The sequence below is a fragment of the Poecile atricapillus genome, chromosome 2 (assembly GCF_030490865.1).
Source record: "Poecile atricapillus isolate bPoeAtr1 chromosome 2, bPoeAtr1.hap1, whole genome shotgun sequence".
Classification (NCBI taxonomy): domain Eukaryota; kingdom Metazoa; phylum Chordata; class Aves; order Passeriformes; family Paridae; genus Poecile; species Poecile atricapillus.
In genome coordinates, this window is record NC_081250.1 from 83262719 (window position 1) to 83283188 (window position 20470).

A 20470-nucleotide genomic window follows, 5' to 3' on the forward strand; every position below is an offset into this window, starting at 1 on the left:
TTATGGGGAAAAGCAAGCACACTCTATCTTATGGCTCGACTTGGCAGATTGTAATTAATACCTTAAAAAACATGAAAGCAGAATCTACCTTTGCTGCAGCTGCCTTGCAAGCTATGGTTCAGTCTGAGGATACTGCGTCACAGCTACCCCCTGCCGCACCAGCCAGCCGTCTAGGTGCTTTCTTTGGGATTGGACATGTTCAGCCAGTCAAGGGGTTAACAGGAAAGCAATGTAGCTCTGTCTCAGAACTTCTAAGAACTCAAAAAGATGCCGTGACCGGCGGGTCCACACTGGAGGAGCAAAAACCGGAAGTTATCCCACCAAGCGCCGATGTAGAAATAATGCTGACTCCAGAAAGAGAAGCCACCGGCCCTGGCCAGGCGGAGCCTCGAACATCAGCAGAAATAAGAGAACCAGACTGCAAGCCGAAGATTTATCCCTCACTGCCATCTACTGTTCACTGGGGAAAACCACAAGACGTTCCTCTCCCTCAGATGATTATCTGTGGATGCATTCTGAAGGTGGGTGTCCACCGGCAGGGGAAGAGCCAATGGATTGCAATGATACACCGAAAAAAGACTTATTAGAATGGCAACAACAAATAGAAGAACTTGTGCAGCAACTGCAAGCTCGCACTGAGCAGTTGTTAGGCACAACTGATGCTCAATGTCACCAGGAGAAAGCAGCTTCACAGCAAATGCTGAGACAGCATGGAAAATCTGTTCAACAGTTGCAAGATATGATACATCCTGAACCATCTGCTCCACCCTTAGACACTTATAATGCCACCACCCTATTCAGGTTCCAGTTCTACTACCGTAGAAGAAGAAAATAAGAAACAAAGATTGAGAAAAAGGTGGACTGGCATCATTTGAGATGCAATCCCTGAAGGAGAGTGGCAAGCAGCAGGGGCAGTCACCTGCCCTATTCTATATGATCAACAAAATCCACGATGCGAACAGCATGACTGAAAAATTTTGCAACAAGCCAAAAAGACAGTCACTGAACATGGCATCAAATCTGAAGCTATAAACACAGCATTAGACTGGCTATTCACATCTGATGTTAATAGCCCCACAGACAGCCAGAATTTAGTGCATTTACTTCTATCTCCATTGCAATTCATGGTGTGGGAAAAAGAATGGGGAAGACTAGCTGCTTTGGAAGCCAACCGACCTCAAGATCAAAATGATAATGCTGTATGGACTTAATCCTGACATGCTCACTGGCTCAGGAATCTACAGTCACATGACCATACAACTTAATAATCCCCTTAAAATGCATCACCTGTCAGTGCAACTTAGCCCATCAAGCATTCAGTGCTGTGCCCGATTCAAAACCTCACCCTTCCTTTACAACTGTATGGCAAGGCCTTACAGAGCCGTAACCCGATTTTATTGATCATCTGTCAGCAGCTCTGAAAACTCAAAATTATATGACTGAAGGAGCAAAACAAAACATGTTTAAACTGTTAGCTTTTGAGAATGCCAACACAAAAATAAAGCTTATTCTTTCTACACTTCCAAAAGAAGCAGATGTGGGAGACATGTTAGATATAGCCATGAGAGTTAATCAATCACAAGGACAGCTTACAAGCTAATGCAGTTGCAGAAGCCATGAAACCAACTACGAACCTACTTGCAGCTGCAGTTAGCAAATTGGGAAATGAACACAAACCAGGTACCACCACCCCAAGCATTTGTTACTGATGTGGCACCAAAGGACACTTCTGAAAGTCCTCCCAAGCTACTGTATGGTGTGATCAATGCCAAAAAGATAATCATGCTACTGCTGCATGTCATTTTGCAAAAAACGGGAGCAAGAGTGTGAAGAGCTGCCACGCGGGGACACAAGTAGCTGGCCCAACTCTATAAAACAATTCAGCCCACCAGCAACCAGGGAAAGTCTGGGAATCGATTTGGCAGCATCAGTAGATGTCACTCTTATCAACAGTACCATCCATAAAATCCCAACTGGAGTCACAGGACCCATTTATTCTGTCTCCAGTGCACTTGGTGCTTTGCTAATTGGAAGGTCATTTACTGGAGTTGCAGGACTCATTGTTCTCCCAGGAGTTATTAATGCTGATTATACTGGTGAAATACGAATTTGTGCTTATACATTAGCCCCTCCACTCATGATTAAAAAAGGGACAAGAATCACCCAATTGGTATTGTTTCAGAAGGTAGTGACTTAAAAAGACATTTTTTGAAGCGCCCCTGAGTGTGGAGCTCAAGGCTTCAGGTCTACTGGAAATACAGTGGTGAATCTTGTGCTACAAATGAAATGTTGACCAATAATCGAGGTCACCTTATGTCAAAAAATGAAACAACAAAGAGTCAAAACGATGCTAGATACAGGATCTGATGTCACCATCATCAGCCGAGCCTGGTGACCAAGAGATTGGCCTCTCCACTGAGCCTTAAACTCAGTACAAGTTGTAGGAGGACACTCTATACCACTGAAAAGTGTTCACCCAACTCAGTTTCAATTTCCCGAAGGACAAACTACCGCTTTGTGTCCATACATTATGCCTTTGCCTGGAAGCCTGGGAGGGCTCATTGGCTGAGATATTCTAAGCCAGCTCGGAGCAACATTAACACTTCCTACCCAATCGCCTTTTTAGTGGTTGGCACTGCTGAAAAGCTGCCGACCCCAAAAATTCAATGGAAAACTAATGAACCTGTGTGGGTCGAGCAGTGGCCTCTCTCTTGAGAGTGGCTAGCAATCGCACATGAACTTGTTAAAAGAGCAGCTCCAGGCAAAACACATACGACCATCGCTCAGCCCATGGAACACCCCAATATTTGTCATCCCAAAGAAATCTGGCAAGTGGCGACTACTGCATAATCTGCACAAAGTAAATGATCAAATGTGGACAATGGGAGCGTTACAACCAGGGATGCCTTCTCCCACAATGCTACCACAGGGGTGGTATCTTTTAGTTATAGATTTGAAAGATTGTTTCTTCAAAATACCCCTACAAAAAGAAGACACAGTGCGGTTTGCTTTCACCTTACCAGCCAGCAATAAAGTAAGTCCAGCTCAAAGATTTGAGTGGGTGGTCCTTCCACAGGGGATGAAAAATTCCCCAACAATGTGCCAACTGTTCGTGCATTGGGCACTGACACCTGTACGTACAAGGGTCTCTCAGACAATTATTTACCATTATATGGATGATATTTTGTTCTGTCAACCTGACCCATTCCAAGACAATGACCTTGCATATATTACTGCTCAGCTTGCTGCAAAAGTCTTGGTAGTTGCCCCAGAGAAAATACAGAAACACAGCCCCATGGAAATATCTAGGACAGATTCTGACAACCGCGCCCATCAGCCCACAAATATTAGAATTAACTACTGAGATTAAAACCCTTAATGATGCCCAGAAGTTCATTGGAGACCTACAATGGGTACGTTCCATTGCAGGCATCAGAAATGATGAAATGTCACGTTAATGAGCCTCTTAGAAGGCACTGATCCACATACTCTAGTTACCCTCTCTGTAGACCAGAAGAAGTGGCTCACATTCTTAGAAACTACTCTCAATGCCTGCAGAGAGAAGATTGCCATATGTGCCCTTGGGGCTCTTAATCTACAACCATCCTGTTGCTCCTTGCAGTATCATATTCCAATGGCCTGATTGGCAAAAAGAGAAAGGGGAAGAAGACCCATTTGAAAGGTGTTATGATGCCAAGCAGCCTATCAAAGATGTACAGTCTGTTGGACTATCAGCAAAATATGAAGAGCCTTTGACAATTCTTGAAATGATTTTCACGCCACATACACCGCCTATGATTATTCTATGATTATTTGGCAGAGAACAGAAGCAATTGCTTACCTCATCAGAAAAGTGAGAATGCAAATAATGGATATTAGTGATAATGAACCTGAGCATATTAGCCTCCCAATAAAACCGGAAAATTTTGAATGGATGCTGAGACATTCAGAACCGATACAGTTAGCTCTGGTTAGTTATCCAGGTACTGTGCATAATAGGCAACCTAAAGATCCATGTCTACAGATTATTCTTAAGCCACAATGGTTACAGCAGCCCAAAGTAGTGCAACAACCAGTAGAAGGACTTACAGTATATCCTGATGCAGGAAAACGGCGGCAAAAGGCAGCATGCACCTGGCAAGAAGGGTCAAGCTGGAAAAGTCATACAATAGATGGAGTCACATGAATCACTGCAAACGTTAGAGCTTACAGCTGTCTCATGGGCACTGTCTCATTGGCAAGACAGAAAACTGAACATTGTGTCAGACTCATTATATGTGGTAGGTGTGGTACAACGCATGGAAGACGCTCTTGTCAAGCCACCAAAAAATAAGCAACTGTGTCAATTATTTTTTACAAATTAAGAGAGCTATTGAAAATAGGGAAGAATCTTGTTGCATCATTCACATCCATAGTCACCAAACAGAGTTAGGTCTTGGAGAAGGCAATGCAAGGGCTGATATGCTTGTCAGTCCTGCTGTTGCAGCACCAAGAGACTCTTTCACAGCAGCAAGAGAGAGTCATGCTCTCTTTCACCAAGCTGCAAAAGCCTTAAAAAGACAATTTGATATCAGTCTAACAGATGCACAAGGCATTGGTGAAATCCTGTCCACAATGTAGCCAATATGGAACAAGCTTAAGCTTAGGTGTTAATCCCAGAGGTCTTCAGGCCTGTGAGATTTGGCAAATGGGTTTAACACATGTACCTGAATTTGGTTGCCTCAAATATGTACATGTTACAATAGATACCTTTTTAAAAATTATTTGGGCCACTGCACAAGTGGGAGAATGGAGTATACATGTGAACCAACATTTAGTAGCTTGGTTTGCCGTAATGGGAGTGCCAAAAGAGCTGAAAACAGACAATAGACCTGCATATGTAGGAGCACAAGTATCTCGGTTCTTACAAAAATGGGGAATTAAACATGTAACTGGGATTCCCCATGTGTCAACCAGACAAGCCATTATAGAAGGAGCCCACAGAACCTTGAAAGAGTACTTAAATAAACAAAAAACACCAGAAAAACCAGACCCCACCATTCGATTACAAGTGTCATTTACTCTAAATTTTCTCAGCTTAGCTGGAGATTTAGAGAAGCTCCCTGTGGTGATTCACAGTAGTCAGATAAAAATGCAAGCGACTCCAGAAATTAAATTATATTATAAAAATCAAAAAACAGGTATCTGGGAGGGACCAACCCCACTGCTGTTTAATGGGTGAGGATACAGTGGTGTTTCCACAGATGCTGGACCTCTAAGGGTGTCTATCAGATGGACCAATCCAGCCACGAAAGGTGCAAAGAGCAATGTGAACATAAATGCCTTTGATCAGTCATTAGTCGGCTGTCAGCTGACATTGCATGAGCAGCAAATGTTCCAAGACTGAATTGGTTTGAGCCATATTCTATCTCTGAAAGAATTTTAGTAGAAGACCTGAAAGAGTATGAAAGCCCAGTCTGACTATATATAGAAACAGAAATTGCAATTGTATCCCTTGCCCTTTGGGAAAATTGCTTTTACACTTAGCTTGTAGGAATGCCAAGGCACATTTACTAGAAGTAGTTAGAGAATAGTTAAGACAAAAGTTTAACTTGTGTAATAATTGTTGTTTGCAAACTATTAATAATTTTAGAGAAGATAGGTACAAGAATTAAGGTGAGCACATTTGAAAGTTCAGTTGAACTTGAGTTATACTAAGAAGTATAAGCTTTAAAGAAAATTATTCAACAAGTAACTAAGGATGATTAATTCTGAAAGTATGGTGTCATTTGCGTGAAACAAACTACTCACAGTAATTATCTTACGTATAATTCCGACTAACTATCTGCTAACTAGCATCCAGAAGCAACAAAACATATGGGTTACTCTAGCAAACTTGACAGGCCAGGATTCAATATGCTTAAGCCTAGCCACACCTGGAGATCCTTTTCACACCTGCCTCATAGGAGTCCCAGAATGGGATCCTCAGGTATTAAAAGGTTTAGTAAGCAGTGAAACTCGACTAAATCAATCAATAATGTTGCAAGAGTGCAATTGTACTGTTGGCTTCACATCAAGACAATTTGAAGCCTGTTGGCAAGCAAAAATTATTGAAGTTCTTAATGTTACTGTAGGGCCCCCAGAAGAATTAGACTTGTTAGGTTCCACCAACACCTCAGGAGGATGGCTAATGTTTAAGCCCCCAACGACAAGCCAGGTGAACATAAAGATGCAATATTGGGCTACAGTCAGCCCAAGAAATGACCTTATCACTAATACCAAAATTGAAGCCCTTTATTCACAGTGTAATCTCACAAGACAATTACCAAAGTGATTGCCTAATGCAATATTTTTAATCTGTGGGGACAGAGCATGGAATGAAATACCTGCTAGCCCACATGGAGGACCCTGCTACCTTGGAAAACTTACTTTGTTCCATCCAAATTTGCACCAATTGTTAAATATAACTAATAGAACAAAAAGCAGCAGATCGAGATGGAGCATAAATTAATTGCAGTGTAATGACGTTAGTGACCCAGAATTCTGGGGTTTGGCTAGCCTCATTCTTTACTCCAGGAGTAGCTGCCACTAGAAGCTTATCAACATTAAAAGGTTAGTTTGTTGGGCCAGAAAAGAATTGAATTTGACATCGACAATGCTTAGTGAACTTTCAGCTGATGTGAGTTGTGTACGTCATGCCGTGCTTTGAAATCGAGCCGCAATTGATTTTTTGCTTTTATCGCAAGGACGTGGTTGTGAAGAGTTTGAAGTAATGTGTTGTATGAACCTTTCTGACCACTCAGTCTCCATCCATAAACAACTGAAACAACTGCAAAATGGGTTACATGCCCTGAAAGAAGATGATGACTCCATTGGAAGTTGGTTAGCTAGTTGGGGCATCACTGGGTGGTTAAAGTGTCTTGTACTAGAAGGGGGATGAATTCTTGTTATTGTATTTATAGGGTTAATTATTGTAAGCTGTATGATATCCTGTATCCACAAAAGTCTAGAACTAATAGCATCCAAAGCCCGGGTTGTGCAAAAAGGAAAAGGAGGAATTCTAGAGAACATTCTAACAGAGCAAGGACATGATATTTTAGTCAGAGCCTGCGTGCACAACCCACTGTACAATTCCAGAGACAGTGTCCTTGAGATTTCCTGGAGCAGCAAGAATGAAGAAAAATAGTGATGTGTACAAGAAAAAGAATGATAAACAAAATGTAGTAGCGGATAGTAGCCTTGTTTAAGCTGCATGAACCCTGTAAGACCCTGTAAGAATGTACAATACACAATACCTAAATACCTATTATAATTACTTATAATTATATACATAACAATTATTATTAATAATAAGTAATTATTAATAATTGATAATGAAATAAATAAGTAATCATAATAAAGAATCATTAATAATTAATGGCAATAAATAATTATAATATATTATAATTATTATAATATATATTATATACCCATTATAATTATATACCCTATAAGAATGTAGCAATAAACAAAGTTCACTTTTACCTCTGTGAGGACTCTATGAATATTCCGAGCAGTTTTCCTTTAAAGGACAACAATCTTTGCAGGTGTTGTTTAGGATCCTTCTTGTTTACTTGTATGAAACAATCAAGGGGTGGTGTTCCACTTGACCAATGATAGTGATGTGTAACTTTAATGACCAATGAGAGTTGTACCTCTCAGACCTTCTTAAACCTGTCTATAAAAGAAGAACTAGAATAATAAACTTTGCTCTCTTGGACAATGCAGCTAGGAGAGTCAGTGTCGTGCTTATCATCGTTCCTAATATAGTGTAACATGTTCCCAGTTTCATTCAGTCACATACTTTATTTATGACTAAATGCAACGTGAATATATGTTATATATTCAGCTCAGATTGTGAATATGCTGAGGCTCTCAAATATAATTTACACTATTCTCCTGGAAACTGAAGTTTTGTCTAAGGTTCTAAATCTATCAGGTCTTTTTCTGTAAGATTAGGTGCCTTGTGGAAAGAGGTTCAGTGTTGCTAGGTTTAGCTCTACCTCCACACCACCATTTCTCATTTGGCTGTGCTTCACAGTATCTTTGTCGTACACTGAAAAGCATATCAAGTATCTTGAAATGTCACACAGTGCTTCTTTCACAGCTACTTTTTGAATATCCTCTTTTGGGAAGTCTCTATCCCATGCTCGTAGAGTACCTTCCCAAAGAGTCTTCCAAGTGAGACAATGGAACTAGTCCTACAAAACTGTCTCAATTTTATTTTTTCGCCTTACATCTTGTATGTTATAAGGTAAGAATAATGTATTCCAAAACACCACAGGCAGATTTATAAGGAATATTCAATTCATTTATTTGACTACATGATGATACTGCAGCAGGAAACTACCTCAAGTACTTCTGGTAGTATAAGACTGAATGTATGGAAAATGTTTTTCAGTCCAGTGTGAGTAAGCAGTTATTCAGAAGAGACATGCATGATGCAATCATGGAGTTATATCCCAAAGGGCACCCTTAGGAACAGGTGCAAAAAACATTTAACCTCTAAGGGTACCTCTTCTGCTCTGTTTGGAAAACATTGTTCCCGAGTGGGCCCTTGCTCTGAAGTTTTAAGCTTTGCTCTGAAGTATTAAAATCTCCACCATTGCTTGTGGTTATTTCTTTGTAGAGGACTGGAGATCCAGGGGACCATTACATGTTTCTCCATACGTCAGGATGGATCCTGTAGTTCCTCCCTAATGCCTTAACACAGCAATAAGTTCTATTCTTCAGGGAATTTTGCAAGTCAGCAAAGAGTATTAGTGCATGAAGAATTTAGCCTTTGTGCTCATGGCAAAGAGATGGACTTCTGCCCCAGGGAGAACCAGCCCATAGGAATCTCACAAGGCATAAGTGCAAGTTCCTGCACCTGTCCTGGGACAACCCCTGGTATCAGCACAGTCTGGGGGATGAACAGATCCAGAACAGCCCTGCCCAGAAGGACGTGGGGGTGCTGGTGGATGAGAGGTTGGACATGACCCAGCCCAGAAAACCAAATGTGTCCTGGGCTGCATCCAAAGCAGTGTGGCCAGCAGGGCGAGAGAGGGGATTCTGCCCCTCTGCTCTGCTCAGCTGAGACCTCACCTACAGTGCTGCATCCAGCTCTTGGGGTCACCAGCACAGGAAGGACCTGTGCACCTTGCACCTATTGGAGCAAGTCCAGAGGGAGCCATGAAGATGACCAGAGGGATGGAGCACCTCTCGTATGAAGAATGGTTGAGAGAATTGGGATTGTTCATTCAGGAGAAGAGAAGGCTTTAGGGTGACCTAATTGTGACATTCCAGTACCTGAAGGGACCCTGCAAGAAGATAGACATTTTTTACAAGGACATGTAGTGACAGGAGAAGGGCGAATGCCTTCAAACTCAAAGAGAGTACGGTTAGACTAGATACTGGGAAAAAAATATTTACTGTGAGAGTGGTGAGGCACTGGCACAAGTTGTACAGTGAAGTTGTGGACATCCCATCCCTGGAAATGTTCAAAGTCAGGCTGGATGGAGCTCTGAGCAACCTGGTCTAGTGAAAGTCCCTGTGGCAGGGAGGTGGAACTAGGTGATCTTTAATGACCCTTTAAGCTAAACCTTTCTGTGATTCTGTGATCCTTTTGCCTGTGCATCTTATGGCCCAGTGGGTTGGGTGGAAAAAGCTGTGACCTTAAGAAGGAGGGAGGCCTGTAGGGGTGAGAGGTCAATTGGAGGCATTATCAGGGTTTGCATCAGCATTTGGCAATATCCCTGTGTCACCATTAAGATTAGTCCTTCATCTCCAAAGTCCGTCCTTTCAGGCACTTGCCTGAAATGTCTGTGTATATATGCATATGTACTTAGGTGTGTATGTGCTGTACTAAGGTGATTGCTCATCTGAGGCCAGGATTTTACCTCAGAGAGAGATTTGAAATGTAATCTAGAATTTTGTCCTTGATAGCACAGGAGCCAGGATTTCATCTGGAGGCTTTTATTTTACCATGCTGGCTGCAGATAGCCATTGTTTTTCATATACCAGCCAGGGACAATACATGTTCTATGCTATGATTCTTGAATCCAAGATTAATAAATGCACATTTATAATAAACATATAGAGTATATTGCTGTCATCTCTTCATAAAGGGGGAGAAAACCTTAAACCAAGAACATGCCTTGTGTAGTTTGTAAAAAAAAATGCCCTGTGTAGTTTATCTGGGAAAATTGATGGCTGCTAAATAGAGGCTTTTCAAAGGGAGAAAGCCCCGTCGGGTGTAATCATTGGAGTGTAATCGCACAAGAGTCTGCTTTTAATGCTGAATTAGCCTAGCAAAGTAACAGATAACATCTGAATGGATTGCAGCTGCCCTCCTGTTTGGGAGGATGAAACAGGGAAACCTTATGAATGTGATTGTTTGGCAGAAGATTCTGAAAATACGAAGCCTAGAATCGAAGTAGAAATGAAAGCCTGCTTTGAGTCATAAGATGCTGAGTACTAGTTACCATATAACCAAAGAACAATAGCCTAGCCAGCTAAAGGAGAATCCCTGGTTGATAAAACAATGTCCTCCTGATGAAAGAAAGTCCAAAGGTCAAGAAGCAAGGGAAGAATTTGTAAAGCTTTTAGAGTTTAAAATGCAACACTGTATGTTAATACGGGGATGCTCATAGGCTGTATGTAAATTCTTTAGTGGGTGTATCTCGTAGTGATTGATTACTGGGAATTAGAATATTCACTATAGAAGAAGATATAATGTGTTATAACAAGAACTTTGTTCTCTTAGCCTTCCCCTACTCTCAGCTCTTAGTCTTCCCCTGCTCCTCCCCTTCTCTTAGCCTTTCCCTCTCTTAGCTCTTACCCCTTTCCCCACCTCTTAGCCTTTCCCCCTCTCTTAGCCCTTCCCTGCTCTTACCCCTCTCTAGTTTTCCCTGCTCTCTCCCTCTGGTTTTTCCCTTTTTCCCTCTCTTACTCTTACCCTCTTGGCTTTTCCCCCTCTTACCCCTCTCTCATGCTCCCCCTCTCTCCTAAGCCTCCCTGTTTTACCCCCTCTCCCCGATCTCTCTCATGCTCTCTTGGTCCCTCCCTCTCCATTTCCAACCTCTCCTCTCCTGCTCTCCCCACTCTCTCTCCCACACCCCAGACCACGTGGATGCCGAGGCTGGTGGCAGACACAGGTATCTCCCTCTCTTTACCCTTATAATAAATTGCTTCTACCTGAACAGCTTGACCCAGGAGAAGTCTCTCACAGTGAGCGAGCATTTTGAACAGCAATACGTCCAAAGCCAAATTCTGATCTGTTTCCTTGCTACTTTTGTCATTAATTGGTTTACTTGAACAGTAGGGAGTGTTTGGATCCCTGCAGCTTATGCTAGCCTCTTATTTAATGCTGAGAAAGACAACGTTTAAAACAATGCTCTTGCTCACAGCCTTTAAGACTTTTTTCTTTGCCTTTCCTTTCCTTTTTTATTCCTTAACTTTATTTTGGACAGTTTGAACATTTTCCAATGTTCAGAACAAACAATGTTCTGTTTGAGCATTTTTCTCTAGTCAGAATCTCTCTAGCTTCTGCTCTCCCCTTGTCCTTTAACTAATGCTTTAATTACTAGACCTCATTTCCTGGTGCTTCTGTTTGATGCCGAGAGGAAAATCTCATCTCCTTCTGCTATTTGTGTATCCTGACTATCAAATTGAGTTGTGTTTCTGTGTTGCCCCGCATGCCATTCTGCCTTCAGCATGTGACCAATGTCACCTGAGGTTGTTTTTGTCAGTTGAAACTGCAGGTTATTGTGTCCTGGATCTGAAATTTCATGTCAAGTCTGAAGTAGTCCAGTCTAGTGATAGATGGAAGACAGCGATATAATTTCTGCACAATAGGATGGCATTTTTGAAAGTAAAGCACAAATAGGCTGCTTCAGCAAACAGTGTGAACAGACTTGAAAAGCAGTTCTAAGCAGCTGATATGGTTTTTAACCTCCAGGTTGGACAAAGACCCTCCTTTTCATCTCCCATAGCTGCCTCTGCTCTAGCCTCTAATACTGCATGCTCTTGCTAATCTCATCTCTTCTTTGACAAATGTCCCAGTCTCACTCCACTGAAGTCTGAAGGGGTTTCAGCACTTTTATGCGTTTGCATTGACATCCTGGCTCAGAATCAATACATCTGTCTGTCTGAGGCTTCACTTTCTTCCAGATAATAAAACTTACATTCTCGGAACATTCAGATCTGCTTTTTTAGTGGTTTCTTGTTGCAGTTCATTTATTTGATTTTGTTAAGATTTGTTGGTACATTCTTGTTCCTCCCCTGTTGTTGTGTAATGGTTTAGCCCTAGTTGTCAATATTGTTTAACCCCTCCCCTTTTTCCTGAAAGTTCCCCATCAGTTGTCTTTACCCTGCCCCATCTTCCCCATCCATGATTGTAAACCCCACCTTTCCTTCCAGCTCCTTCTGTGTATTTCATCCCTTCTTCTATACGTTATTGGTTACTATGTTGTTATCCCACCCTCTTTATATCCCCATTGGTTCCCAATATTGTAATCTCCTCCCCTTACTCCTCCCTCTGCAATCCCTGATTGGACCCTGGATTGTGCCCACCCCTGAATAAAACCCGATGTACAGAGGTGCTCGGGGCTATCACTCCTGTTCCATTGTCCCAGCTCGCACCCTTGCCTCCGTTCCCTTCGCCTTAATAAACTTGTCCCTGGGAAGTACAGTGGATTGAGCCTCCTCTGTCCTTCTATCATAACCCGCGACGCCTGGATTAGCAGAGCCCGGCAGGGGTCGGAGCTTTGTAGGTTCGGCGGTGGGGTTGCCATTCCCCTGCCATTCCCCACTCCTGGCAGCTGCCCGTGCCGGGGTGGCACCACAGAGTGGCACCCAGAGCTCCGGCACAGCTAAGGAACAGCGTCAGTTTCTTAATTGTTTCATTGATAAGATGTGTTCAATAGCCATTACACTTTAGTTTGCTCTTCTCATACTCAGAGTGCACAGGCTCCTTGAGAAGTCCTTGGTGTGTTTACATTTTGGAATTGTTATAAATGCAATGGCAAAGTAAGGTCAATAAAAAGCAATTTATTATAAAACAATTTAAGCACCTGCAACGAAAGAGAAAAACCACAATAAATAGGTCAGCGCAGCGCTGGGTGGACAGGGGTCTATACCCAAAGGTTTAGGTGTTCCCAAATCCACGCTGTATGAGCTGCAGTCCGGGGTTCTTATAGGGGTTTTGTGCCCTGAGGCCAAAACTCTGAGCAGTCACTGTTCAACAAAGTGTCTTGATGGTTGGTTGAATGGATTTCCTGGAACCGGCGAACTGAATCAATAGACAGTGGGGCAGAGTCTCCTCATATGTAAAAAGGTCCTGGGTGTTCCTTGATTTCTTCCTGGTTTGGGCCATCAGGACGGAGTGGTTGGCTCCGGGGTTGGAGCCGATGAATATCTCGGCTGGGCTTCTTTTTTTGTCTAGTTTGATTGCTCCCCAACTGTAGCTTGTAAGGCGGGGTGTTCAGGTCCGGTGATGAGTATCTTGTCTGTGCTTGTTTCTTTTGTCCAGCCTGATGGCCCGTGTCCTGCTTATTCTTTTAGGTTGATGGGCGCTGGCTAGGATCGTTATCCCGGTGCCGGCTAGAATTGTTATCTCTAAAATGGATGTTTGCGGCTGGACCTAGGGAGGAATCCTTGGCCACGCTATATTTTATATTTTCTCATGTTATTATAACTACAGATATATTTATTTAGGTCTTCACAAATTTTTATTCATAACTACATTTATTACAGTCCCCCGCCTAATACTTCATCACATTAAAAATTCGTATGATTTTATCTAATCTTACAGAGGGAGGAGTGTGAGATTAACCACAGTCACCTTCCTCCCAGTCTGATAGCGAATTCCCACAATATTCTTGAGGCAGGTTATGTTTATTTTCAAAATTCCTTAAGGCCTTAATTGCGTTTCTGTTCTCCTTTTCCTCCTCTAATTTCATCAGTTTAGAGAGAGGAGTGGGTCTTCCTTGTGCTTTCTCTGGATCAATTGGAAGGGTGGCAATCTGCATTGCTTGCACAACAGAGTGAATTAATCTGATGAAGCAAGGAATTAAACAGGGAAGAAAAATGATTCCGGCAATTGAACAGACTATGAAAAATACTAACTTTTTCCACCAAGCCCCTTGCCCAAATATTTGGTCCCACCAGGAGGCTTGTAGGATTGAATTCCACTTTTGAACTGGCACATGCGCTACCTTCTTTATTTCAGCAGCTAATCCTTTCATTGTTTCGCCATAATCGTCTATTTCCATGCAGCACTCGGATTCGTTGTATCTACCACACACCCCTCCCTCCTCGGCTAGCAAATAATCGAGAGCTAATCTGTTTTGGTATATACGAAAGCTCTCATTTGTGAATGTTGTTTTGCTAGGAGTTCTAGGGCTTCTGAGGTGTGGTTGGAAACTACTTCCACTACTGCTTGTAACCTGATAAGTCTGTTGAGGAGATAAATGGGGGTTCTGTAACCCCAACTGCCATCATTTGCCCAAGTAGCGGGCCCATAATATTGAATAATTCTTTTGGCAGGCCATTCTTCCTCTTTCCATTTCTGGTTGCCTCTTGCCATTGGTAGTTCCCGTTTTAATTCTCTCTTTTGTCTATTTAGTGTTTCAAAGAGGGGGGGTTCCCAATGATTTACTCTCTGTTCTGGGTAGGGTAAAGAAAAAGGGCCGAATTATTCCAAGTGTGCAGGATTCTTTCCATTTTCTAGGTAGCTCACTATATGCCTTTTTTTCACATATTTAATATATGCCATCAGGAGCTTCTCAACCCCTGTTCAATTTTGCCGGATCATCCCAGTATTCTTTTAGGCCTTCTAGTGCATGGAAGGGATTGGCCCCAGGGTTTTTGTACCAGCATAGCTCAATTATTTCTATCCATTCGCAGTTATTACCCCGGGTGCGACTCCAATAACCCACGGGTGGTTCAGGTTGCCAAATTTTTGTTTTGCTGTCAGAATTCACCGTGTGTTTATACACGGAGTATAACTTACTGGATCGGTGAATTCTTTCCCTTCTCTGCTAATGCAGAAAGTCCCAATTATTCTTTGATCTATCACCCACCCCTCGGGTCTTCGTGTTGTTTTGGATAATTTTAAGCTCTTCCATTTTAAGAGTTGTTCTGGGGTGAGTCCTTCTCCCTTCCATGGCCACTTTTCGGCTGATTGCAAACCACCACATATCTAGCAATTCAATAGACCTAATTCTGTGGCAATCTTTTGCATTAGGTCTATGAATAGGTTCTGGTTGGGGTTTGGTAACCCCTAATTGCTGTATTGTTTTTCTAGTTGCTCATAATGTTTACTGAGAGAGTTAAGTCTCTCATGTTCCAGCCTTCTTTTCCAATTTTCTATTTCTTGCCTCTTTAACTCTAAGGTTAACTGTTTTATTTTGCTTTCAGGATCTAACCCATCCTCATCTCTGGAAAAACAGAATACTTGGTCAAATTGTAAACATACCCGGTCATCATCACTTTTTAACAAATCCAAAATTATTGGTTCATTACTAAAGGAGGACTTTTCTTCGTGTTTTAAATTTTTACCTTCTCAATATAATTTTCCTCCTATAGTACACGTTTTCAAGTTTGCTTTATTGTAACATATAGGATTGATTTTGTAATATGCTACAAAGGTGGATTGTCTTTTTCCTCCGATCCAGACGGTTTTATTACATTGACTACAAATTGAAATTGGAGGAATCCCTCCCACTTCTCTCTTGTACCTGAAGTGGGTAGTTTTGGTCTTTTGTCTTTTAGGAGTTTGAAACTGCCTGTCCTTAAAACTTGCTTCTGAGCGGTAACACCAGACCTCCCCCTTTAATTTACTGATATTATACTGAGTGCCGTTGGAAAAACACATCCCCTTTTGCAGTTCTGGAGGACAGTCAATCATTCGTCCGGTTTCTGTGGCAGTCCGACACTGCTCACACTTCCCCAGGGGACTCTCCCCCGGAGGTACCTCAGGACTCATTCCCTCGGCCAAGCACACGGCTAGGTTCAAGACTATCAGGATTCCCCACCATTGCATCCCTCTGCCTTGCCGTTCGCCCGTATAGGAACATACGGCGGGGATTACCATCTTCTCGGCAGCAGGGACTTTCTTCAGGGGCCCTTGTAGTCCTTAAGGCGTACCTTCTCTTGAAAGTAGCCTACTGAGACGATTTAATTGGGTCTGTCCTACACGGTACTTTAATTGTTTTTCGGCACTCGATTTCTAAAGCCTTGGCTTTAGAATCTAACTGGCCTCTTAACCCCTTTTGGAACAATAGGAACCACTCAGGAGAGTCTAGTTTCAAAGACCCCGCCCGGGTGGCAAGTGTTAAGAAACGGCTAGTCTCCTCCTGTTCTTTCTCTAGACACTTTGTGCACAATCCTTTAGGTTTGTACCCTCCTAAACAGTGGGCTACTCAAATCTGTTTACAATAAGCACACTCGAAGTGGATAAATGGAAAACAATCACAATCAGGATTAATACAACTTATCTGGTCGTCACTTGTCATTTGTGATGACGCCGGAGTTTGATTTTCAGTTCTCCCGGAGGTGTGGTGACTTTCCACTCGGAGGAGTTGTAATCTGTTACTTTTTTCACTCGAGATGAGTGTGTCCAGCCCCTTTCTGCAGTCCGGACAGCTGTATCTGTGGTCAGGAGGACGAGAAACGGTCCTTCCCAGTGAGGGTTGAGGGGGAGTTCTTTCCAAGCTTTGATCAGGACTTTATCCCCAGGCTGTATTTGGTGTATGGCAAATCGCAGTGTTGTGCTTTGGGGAATCAGTCCTCTTTTCCGCAGATCCTGTAAATTTTTGTTTATAGAAATGAGATATGGTTGTATCTGCACATCCTCCACCTGAGGGTGTGCTACCGGCATTCCATATTTGTACGGCATCCCATACAACATTTCAAAGGGAGACAGACCTGTCTCAGAGTGCGGCATAGTTCTTATATTCAGTAGCGCAAGGGGAAGACACTTAATCCATGACATCTTTGTTTTAATTATAAGTTTAGATAGTTGAGATTTCAATGTTTGATTCATTCTTTCTACCTGTCTTGAACTCTGAGGATGCCAAGGGGTGTGATATTGCCATCTGATACTTAGGGCTTCTGAAATTTGTTTAATAATTTTTGACGTGAAGTGTGTTCCTTGGTCTGAATCAATGCAATCTACTATCCCATATCTGGGAATGATTTCTTCTAATAAAATTTTCGACACTGTTTGGGCTGTTGCCCTTGCTCTGGGAAAGGCTTCTACCCAATGTGTCAATTTATCTACTATCACTAATAAAAATTTGTATCTACCGATTTTTGGTAGTTTGGTGAAATCCACCTGGATTCTTTCAAATGGCCTGTATGAGAGGGGGCGACCTCCCTAAGCCGTTTGCTTAAATTTTGATCGGTTTACTTTTTGGCATATCACACATCCTTGTACCTCCTGTTTGGCGAGTTCAAAGATGCCTTTGCACCCGAAAAATTTTAGAAACTGTTCAGCTAATGCTCGGGTTCCCCAATGAGTCTGTTTGTGTAGTCTTCGCAGTATCCCCCTTGCCATCCCTTTTGGAATTAATTCTCTCCCATCAGGCAACCAGCATTTTACCTTTTCAAAGTTTTCTCCTACCTTTTTGAATTCCTCTATCTCCCTGTCCGAAGGGAGCATGGGGATTTCTGGTGATTCCTCCGGAGTTATTTCAGGAATACTTACGGTTAACAAAGCCGTTCGTTTTGCCTCTTTGTCTGCCAGGTTGTTACCTCGGGTATGGAACTGCCATCCCGCTTGGTGTCCTTTTACATGGACAACCGATATTCCTTTTGGTTCTCTGACAGCCTGTAGAATTTGTCGAATGATTTCCCCGTGGATTAACCTTTTTCTTTTCGTATTTATCAGACTCCTTTCTTCCCAAATTTTCTCAAAAGTATATACTACTCCAAAAGCATATCGCGAATCTGTATAGATGGTCCCCCTCTTTCCTTTCAATCCCCGGAGGGCTCTCAGGAGAGCATAAAGCTCGCAAGCTTGTGCAGACCAGCTTGCTTTCAGGGGGCCTGATTCCACAATGTCTCCTGATATGCCATTCACTATAGCATATCCTGACTTTCTTTTCCCTTCAACAACTTTTGAGGATCCATCTATAAACCACTTTTCTCCCCCTTCTAACTCCTGATCTTCTAAATCTGGTCTAACTTTAGTTTGCAATTCCACAGTTTCAACGCAATCATGTAATAGTTTTTTTGTTGGTTCCCCAAACAGGAACTGCGCAGGATTCTGCGCAGTAGTGGTTCTTAATTCTAAACCAGGCGAACTGATTAAGATGGCTTCATATTTCAGAAGCCTCGAATCAGTCAACCACTTTTCCGCTTTCTGTTGTAAGATATTTCTTACATCATGTGGGGTGTAGATTATCAAGGGAGTTCCGAAAGTTACTTCCCCTACCAACAAAGCCACTGCCACAATTGCTTGCAAACAAGTAGGCCAACCCCAACTAACCGGGTCTAAAATTTTCGAGAGAAACCCTATGGGCTTCTTCTTTTCTGCCCACTCCTGGGTCAGAACTCCTTGTGCTGCTTGTCCATTCACATCCACGAATAACTGAAATTCTTTATTGGTATCCGGTAAAGTTAGTACGGGGGCAGTTATGAGGGCATCCTTTAATTTCTGAAAATTAAATTCATCTTGCTCAGTCCATTCCAACCTGTCAGTGTTTAATCTTTCATACAAAAATTTCACTCTTTCACTGAAACCTTCAATCCATTGTCTGCAATATCCCAAGAGCCCTAAAAATTGCCTAATTTGTCTTTTTGTTTTAGGTGCAGGGAGTGCAAGAATTCCGGCTACCCTCTCAGGGTCTAATTTCTTTTTTCCCTGAGATATCAAATGTCTAAGATATTTTATTTCGGGCTCCGTGAATTGCAGTTTGGATTTCGATACTTTCAACCCCTTTTGTCCCAAAAAGTTTAACAAAGCAATCGTGTTTCTCCTCACGTTTTCTTCAGTTGTTCCAGCTATCAATAGGTCATCAACATACTGCAGGAGCTTTGTCCCGCCCTCAGGAACAAATTGCGTTAGCAATTGTTCCAAAGCCTGCCCAAAAAGGTTCGGGGATTCCACAAACCCCTGAGGGAGGACTGTCCACCTTAGTTGTTGTTTTCCGTTTGTGTCTGGGTCTTCCCACTGAAAGGGGAAATAATTTCTACTCTTTTCATCCAGAGGGCAAGTCCAAAAAGCATCTTTTAAATCGATTACACTATACCATACATCTTCAGGTGAGAGCCTGTTCAGTAAAGTGTAAGGATTGGCCACCACTGGGAACCTGGTTCGGGTTCTAGCATTTACAGCTCTGAGGTCCTGAACTAATCGGAAACTGCCATCTGTTTTTCTTACCGCCAGGATGGGGGTGTTATGCTGAGACATACAGGGTTCCAGGGTACCCCCTTTAAGGAGGTTGTCAATTACTCGTTTCAATCCCCTTCTCCCTTCCATCGGGATGGGGTATTGTTTGATCCTTATAGGGTCTTCAGGGTCCTCGATTTCTATTTTAATAGGCTTGATATCTAATTTCCCTATTTCCCCTTTTGAGTGCCACACTCTAGGGTTAATTTCTTCTTCGTCTTTGGGAGTCAGTTTGAATATTTTTACTACTAATTCAGAGTTTTTAACAACGATATTAATTCCTAATGCAACAATCATGTTTCTTCCTAATAAATTATAATCTGCTTCTTCTACAAGCAATAAATTTCCTAAAGAAATTTTATTTTCCGATTCTATTTCCACATTCTTTATTACAGATACTTTGAAAGGATCCCCCTTGGCTCCAATTACAAAAACCTTTTCCCTGCTTGTCACACACCCCTCTGGTAATTTTTGCAGAGTACTTCTCTCTGCTCCAGTGTCCACTAAAAAGCTTACTTCCTGCTGCTGGGGACCCACTTTTAATTTTATCAAGGGCTCTTTGGATGTTCTTGTCCCCAAATTAAAGAGCCCCAGACATCCCTAATCTTCTTGAAAAATTTTTACATCTTTTATTCTTTGCCTACAATCCCGCTGAATGTGTCCTACTTTCTTACAGTAGTAACATTCGGGGAGCTCTCTCCGAGGGGTAGGGGCTGCCTTGTGAGTGCCTTTCTGTTTTCTAGGTAGTGTTTTAAACTTACCTTGTGTTTGTTCTTGCTTTTGGATTTCTTTGACCGCAGCTACCAAAACCTTAGCTTGCAGTCTCTGTTTTTCATCCTCCCTTCTCATATATACCTTTTGAGCTTCCCTCAGAAGCTCCTGGAGGCTTTTATCTTGCCACTCGTCAATCTTTTCCAATTTCCTCCTAATGTCTTCCCAGGATTTGGCAACAAATTGCGTTTTTAGTAAGACCTCTCCCACGGGAGAGTTCGGGTCAGTTCCAGAGTAGATCTGAAAACTTTGCCATAACTTCTCTACCCATTCCGTGGGCGATTCCTCTTTCCCTTGACATTCCCC